The sequence below is a fragment of the Trachypithecus francoisi genome, unplaced genomic scaffold (genome assembly GCF_009764315.1).
Source record: "Trachypithecus francoisi isolate TF-2019V2 unplaced genomic scaffold, Tfra_2.0 Lachesis_group13, whole genome shotgun sequence".
In the NCBI taxonomy this organism is placed as follows: Eukaryota; Metazoa; Chordata; class Mammalia; order Primates; family Cercopithecidae; genus Trachypithecus; species Trachypithecus francoisi.
Genome location: NW_022681458.1, coordinates 118,719,034 through 118,726,350, shown reverse-complemented (window position 1 = coordinate 118,726,350; position 7,317 = coordinate 118,719,034). Strand labels below are relative to the sequence as shown.

The window sequence follows — 7,317 nt, the reverse complement described above, 5'->3', positions numbered from 1 at the left end:
TAATTTTTATAAACCACATAGGAACTAGTGGTGGTCAGGTGCTTCTTTGGAGTTTATAAGACTGACTTTGAATCATAAAAAGAGTCCTTGCCTCCTTCCACCCCACATCAAGTCTCCCCTATTTGCTGGCCGACTAAGCCACAGTCCCCACCTCAAGGGGCCCAGAGTCTCATGGTGGAACAGACTTGGAAGTAAATGACTGCAGAACAGAATAACCCAGTTAGGACAAGTGCTCCTGGAGAGACAGAGGAGCAACTGCCCAGATCACAGGACCCACTAGGGGCAGGGCGCAAAGGAGAAAACTTCATAAGGATAAGGAAGTGCAGCCAAATGAGAAGAGGGAATGCGAGACAGGGAGCAAGAAGAAAGGACATGCAGGAAAGGAAGAAGACAATAAAGGAATATTGGAAAAGATGAGATGGAAGTGAAAGAATGAAGAGGAGCCCAGCCAGTATGAAGAAGCTTGTGAGTGTGCGTGTGCGTGCACGCGTGTGCACTTAACATCAGACAGAGACATACAGGGGTGGGGTGCACTCTGCGTAAGGCAGTGAGATGGTCACTTTATAGACCTTATCTCATTGAGTCCTTATAGCAATCTTATGATCATTACTATTCCCATTTTACAGATAAGGAACTTAGAGAGATAGATGGAAGCCAAAAGACCCAGCTGATATATGATGGAAACCATGCTGCCCCCAGTGCACCACAGGAGAGGCAGAGTTGTCCTTTGCTGCTGGTGAATCAGTCCCTCCAATGCCCCTCTTCGTCTTCCCCCTGTGTCAGGCTATTGGATCATTGCAGCACCCCCTGGGGCCCCAAAGCCCTAGCCTCACCACCACAACGAGGATTTCAAATGCCAGCTCTGACTGAGGCTAAGGTTGCTGGCATGAAATCAAGTCTGCCATTAGCACAATGTCCAGGGAACATTTGGGCAGCTCTCTGTCCTCTCAGCCCAGGTACATGGGGGTTATGTTAATTAAATAAATCTAATCATGGAAATGAACTGACCCAGGTGATGGGCACAGCACTCAGCTCCAAGTTACTGGTGATTGTCAGAAAATCCAATTAAGATAGAGCTGAGCCTACTGTGCTTCATACAGATAATTGAGGGCAAGGGTAGGGGCCAAGGGGAAGCTAAGGAAGGAAATCATGTCTTAATATCCATTAAATCAATCTCCTTCTTAAGCAGTGCCAGATAGAGTCCAGGAAGAAACTAGAAGAGAATTTAATGGAAACTAGGTACAAGCCTGCTTTAACATTTTCTTGAGATTCTGACTGGGGAGCATGTGGCAGGCACAGGAGACAAGGACAGGCAAGCCTAGTGTCATTCAGGGAGCCATGGACTAGGACTGTGGAGGCCCAAGGTCAAGTCTGTTCTGGTCTCCATCACCAATTAACCACTTGATATTGGACACTGTCCTATCTGAGCCTTAATAAAATGCAGCACTAGACCTGGAGCAAAACCACCTGGTGGCTTTGAAGACCGTCAGCAGGAGAGGGGAAGAAAACGAAAATAAGGGAATTTGAGACAAATCTACCAACCTCATCACAGTGAGCTTGTGTTCGTTCATTATGATACAGCACATAGAAAACGCGGGGTTGCTCAGGAGGCAGAAAGGATTTGTTTCTTTCCTTCGTCCATTTGAAATTTATTGAGCAACTATATGTTCCAGGCTACAGAAACAAATACTGCATGGTCCTCGACCCAGAGAGAATCTCTTATAGGCCATGGGAGGCTGAGAGGTGTCTGTTTTTCTTCCCAGTATATCCCCAACATTTAACAACAGGTTAATACTTAAACATAGTAGATGCTCAATACATGTGTTAATTAAATAAATAAACCAATTTTATTCAAGACAAGTAAACGTACATTTTCAACAAAGCATTTTAAAGCTATAAGGAAGAGAAAAGTGTCCTGGGAACTCAAATGTGGGGCCCTCACCCTACTAGGGAAGCAGAAGCAGGGAGCATCCCGTCCAAAAATTCCCAAAGGGCGCCGGACTGCGTGCTGCGGGTAGGGGGCGGGGGCGGGTAGAAGTCTTCGGATAAAAGATGGGGAAAACAGACCGAAGCAGGTCTCGCTGGCCAGTGACACTCGGGGAGCATGGCCCATGGAAGGATCCAAGGCTGAGGGATCTGAGGTAGCCCTACAGGGAGACACTCTGCCAAAATCCAGCCACGAGAAGGAGGGAGGAGGCGGGGAAAGAGTAAATGAGATTTGGTTTAGGCCGGAAGAACGGGCTGCGCCAACAACGAGAAAATAAAGTGGTGAGCTGGGGAGGGTACAGCGCGGGCTAGAAGGGCGAGGAACTTGAGAACCACGGGCGCGGTAGACTGGCGGGGACGCAAGCCGGGAACTGGCGGAGGGGTGGACGGGCGCATGCGCGCGCGCAGCTGAAACTCCGGCTGATGAAACTGACAAAGGCGAGAGCGCGCCGCAGCCCCGCTGCTGCGGTGTTCGCACCGCCGGTAGGTGCTGCCCTGCCAGGGGGCGGGATCGTGGAGCGCCTCGCAGAACTGCACGCAAGCAAAAACAAAGCCATCTTTCCGAAGCAGAAATGGAACAGACGTGGCCGGGGAAAGCCAAATATCTGTGAGATGATGTGAACAAAGGGGAAAGGTCAATGCAGGGAAGTTTGAGTTTCTGGTTGGAGCCTTCAACGGCTCTGAACGGTGGGTACTTTAAGAGAACGTCCTTTGCCCCCGTTCTCCCTCTCTCCCCGAAGAAAAATAAATCCTTGGTAAAATGAGACTTGACGGCATGAAAAGAGGGTCTCCAGACTGTCCTAACTGGCGCAGGCAGGGGCGGGGCCGAGGTGCCGCTTGGTGACCTGCAGCTCAACACTGTCACCCAGAAAGGCCCGCCAATGCGATTATGCAGGGAACGTGGCTCTTAGCAGAGTCTGAACAGGCGCAGGGCCAACGAAATCTTTGTTTTTGTTTTTTTCTCTAGCCCTTCCTGCCAATATACCAGGGATATAATTCCTTGGTGTTTCTGCCTTACAATTGCTCCTTATACCCCACCCTGATCCTCAGCACGGCAGCTCCCACCGCCACCGCCCGCTGTGAGTCACCTCCCCCTCTCCCTTTTTTAAACCAAACAGCAAGGCCATATTGCAGTTATCCATAAATGCAAAGCCAAGAAGCCACCAATACCTGTTTGAGAAGATGGCATTTTAATTAACACACTCCAGCTGCCATAAACCCGGGCTCCTGCCCCACCTCTCCATTCACCCCCCTCCGGCCCCCCACCCCCAGCCCCGCCGTGCCCTCTCTCAACCTCCCTGCTCACCCCCATCTATGTAAAAAAGCCATAAAGGCTCTCTCCAATCGCCTTCTCGGAGGGAGTTTTTGCAACCCCCGCAACACAGGTTGATTGGAAAGGTCTCTCTCCTGGATAACAACAATTCAATGTGCCTTGACATTTTAATAGCCTGTCGTCCTGGTGAACACAATCGAGCAAGGCAGTGAAGCAAAAATCATTAGGTAAGCAAGATAATCTAAGCGGAATCTGCCGCCTGCAGGCTCACATCTGGGGGCAGGTTGCACAGCTGGGCCGTCCACAAAGCTGGGCTCCTCCTGTCCTGCAGCGCCTTTGTATAAGAGTACCAATATATACACTTGTTTAGCTAGAGACACACACTTGTGCACAGGTTTTTGGTAGATAAATACAGTCAGGCAAGTGTACACACCACTGATGCCCCAACATGAAATAGCGTGAGAGTACACAAATTTACCACGAATCAAAATATCCACTGTCCCACCAAAGCGCCACCAAGATAAAGGTACTGCTGTAAGCGCAGGTTTGCTATATCAAAGAGAACAAGGCAAATACTTGTTAGGATTCCTAATGCCAACCATGTAAAGGCTTTCCATGCGCACACACACACACACACATATGCATTCATTTATGTAAATATTTTTAATATAATGCCATGGCTAGATATATACTTTAAGCGTAATATATAACATAAAATATTTATACTTATGTTTGCAGGGAACTGCTATTAAAGCTTCACATCTAATAACTCATTTCATCCTCAAAACGTAGGTACTGTTATTATCCCCACTTTACAGATGAGATAACTGAGGCACAAAAGTTTGAAGCAGCTTGCCCAAAGTCATCTTCTAATAAGTGGTGGAGCCAGGATTTGAATCCAAGCAGTCTGGCTCTAGAGTCCAGCCTGTTACCCATTAAGTTATGCTGTTTCATAAAAAGTAAATCACACAAGTAGATATAAAATGTGTTGCAAGTCTTCACAAGGTCAGTGCATTCCATTATGAATGTATATATTTATGTACATGCATAACACACACATGTTCGTGTGAACAGTCAAAAGGTGCACGGAAGTATGTCTGACTTCTTTTTAACATAAACACCTGCCTGCACTTGTATATTCATGTATTGAGCATCTTATGAGTCCCTAGGCCATGTGCTAGGGTACTGAGGATACAATAATTAATTAGACACAATGGCCACCCTCAAGAACTCATCACCTATGGAGGAGTCAAACAAGCAAATAGATGCTTAACCTTGAGGGTGATAGGTTAGAGGCTGACACAGAGCTGCAGAGACTAGGAGGGCCCCTTCCCCCATCCATCCCCACCCTCCTGACATATCTTGCACCAGAATCTTCCAGGGAAGCCACACACTTATTCCCATGAGGTTGTCATCACTCAGAATACGTTGAGGGTTCCATTTGGGAATTGCCCTCTAAACCATTTTATAAGCTGCCTAAGAAAATGATTGTTGTTATTTAATAATTACATATAATACACACACTCACAGCCCTTTCTTAGGAAGGAGGCAGGAGTGACATCACAAAACCCAGGGACCAACAGATGACAGAAAATTCTCCTGTTGGAGTCCAACTCTCCCCAGCTGGTCCACGCCCCTCCCTCTCCTTTTGCACACAAGTCCCCCAGCATAGATCTCGTTCCCTGGATGCTGACTTGGCAAGCTATTCACTTTATGAATATGACCCTCAGAGGGGAGAGCCCCTCTCAGCAGCCCCCGAACTATGTTATCACCATTATTAAGGAGCTTAAAGAGGAGCTGGGAGGACGAGACACCGCTGGAATTGCAGCCTGATTGTGATTGATGTGTTCCTATTAGCGCCTCAGTGTTATCTCTCTGGATAGCAAGAACAGCCAGTGGCTTGTAACACAACAGATTACCTGAATTCTCAGCCTTAGAAGGATGTTTAAATAAAATATAGTCCCTCTTAGCAAGAGGCTCATTTTCTCCACGAGGCTCCCAGACTATTTCATGTCAGCTCTGATTCGCTGCGACTCTCCTCAGTAAACATGTCTTATCATTAATAATTCTTTACAAGCACAATCTCCAAGAGTCCTCTCTCTCTCTTTTTCTCTAGGTGGCTGGACTCAGACACATCACGCTCCAGTTTGGGTTCCAAGGTGCTTCTCTCTGGATTTTCACCTGCCTTGCCAAAAATGATTGATTACGCTGGGCCAACTGGGTGTCCGGCAATACCCAACAAATGACTTTGGCCCCTAACAGCAGGCCTTGGCCAGATAGAAATCAATATTTCACCATTAAAATCTATCAAAGAAGAGTTAAGGCACCATCTGTCCCTGCCGCCTCTCTATGGTGTGTGAACATTAAATCCGACACTTGTACTACATGGGTAATCAATATATAGTGGTTCACAGATCATTTGTGGTCCCCTTTTAGCAGTGATGGATGTCTGGAATCATTGTGATTCATTTTGTCAGACCATTAAACAAGATTCTGTCCAGTTCCTTCCTGATTTCATTTAGAGGATCATTCTTCACAGTTCATAAGAGGGAAACGGTTTTACCAATCTGCTTCTATTTCAATAAGTCACTTTATAGAGATTTTGTGTCCTCCAGACTGTAAAAATTCTGGAGAGATAGTACAAACAGACCTCTAAAACTATTCACTGCATGACATATGCATAAAGTGTGAAGAGAGGAATGTAAATATGTTTACCTCTTTATCTGCAAATGTTGGTTTTAACCCCTTCCTAGCTGGAGAGCTGGCCACGGTACTCCAGGCATTGGCCTGCTATAGTAGGAGGCAGCTAAAGTTTGGTGACTGGGGACTAATTTACAGGGATGACGAAAATCCCCTGACCCCTTATAAGCATGGTGGAAAGCAATGGGAATGGCTCTTCCGGGGGCCACATTTTAGAGTCTTTCATTTCTATAGTCAAGATGTCCTTGCCCCTCACGCAAATAGTTGGCAAATACCTCTGCACTCTCAGACAGCATGCTGACCCAAGAGAAGCAAGACTGACCTTGCCCTTGAGGGCAGGAGTGTGGATGACCAGGAGGGTCTTGCATGACAATATGGCTACCATCTGTGAAGCACCAAAAACCTGTGTCAGGCCCCATACTTGCACGATTCTTGCCCTCAACAATCCTGAGAGATAGGTACTATCATCTCCACTTTCCAGTAAGGAAACTGAGACTCCAAAAAGTTAAATAATCTGCCTAAGATTATTCTAGTCAGGGAATGTAAGAGTCAGGACCCAAACTTGGGCCTGTCTGATGCCAGCCTCCACATGAACTGTAGTCAGATCTCAGCTGGTGGCCGTTAATCTGCAGAGGATTTTGTTTCAACCCAAGTGAATTTCCTTTAATGCTCCTGGATATCTTACTTGCATCAACCAAATTTGGTGTTCCTAGGAAATAACATTTTTTTCTATCCTTATTTTAAGTAAATCTACTGTAAATTCACTAAATTATGCACTCCAAAACGAAACACTGGATTTTAAACTATTTTCTGTTTTTGGATTATTGGACAATTACATCACTGTTGCTGATATTAGTGTAGATAAATAGATGTTGATTTACCTGTTAACATAAGTATATATACATATACATACAGACTTACACACATAATTTATATATAATTATTGTATGTCACATAAATATATATAACTTAAAAGACCTTAGAGATAATTTAGCTTTTCCTTTTTTTCTGTGCTTTTAAAATAAAGCAATGGAGGCTCTGCAGGAATAAAAAGCTGGCCCGGGGACAAGAATCTTGTTTTCTGATTCCCAAATCAAAATGTTTTACCAAAAATGTATAAATAATAGAACATTACATATTTATGAATTTTTGGTGACATATTTGTTGAGGGCATGAGTAGAGAGAGTTGTATTCATTTTGCAGTTTACAGAAGAGGAAAACGGCCAATGCATTCTTACTTCCACTTCAATTCACTAACCACTATGCCATCCTGCCTGGAGATGGGCGTTCCTTTAGATAACAGTAGAAAATAAGGTAGGTCGCATGACTTCAAGCCCAAAAACCATATGACCAGAGCC

At 45.5% G+C, this 7,317-nt stretch overlaps 1 long non-coding RNA gene across 2 annotated transcripts; it reads left to right on the top strand.

Annotated features, from left to right (window-relative positions):
- The first annotated feature begins 1,848 nt into the window (after positions 1 to 1,848).
- Positions 1,849 to 5,776, top strand: LOC117095117. 2 transcript variants are annotated; one of them, XR_004441824.1, is made up of 2 exons: positions 1,849 to 2,593; positions 5,376 to 5,776. It is a non-coding gene; the product is annotated as an uncharacterized LOC117095117 (long non-coding RNA). The 2 variants fall into 2 exon arrangements; XR_004441825.1 differs by having other exon boundaries at positions 1,849 to 2,673.
- Positions 5,777 to 7,317: the final 1,541 nt, after the last annotated feature.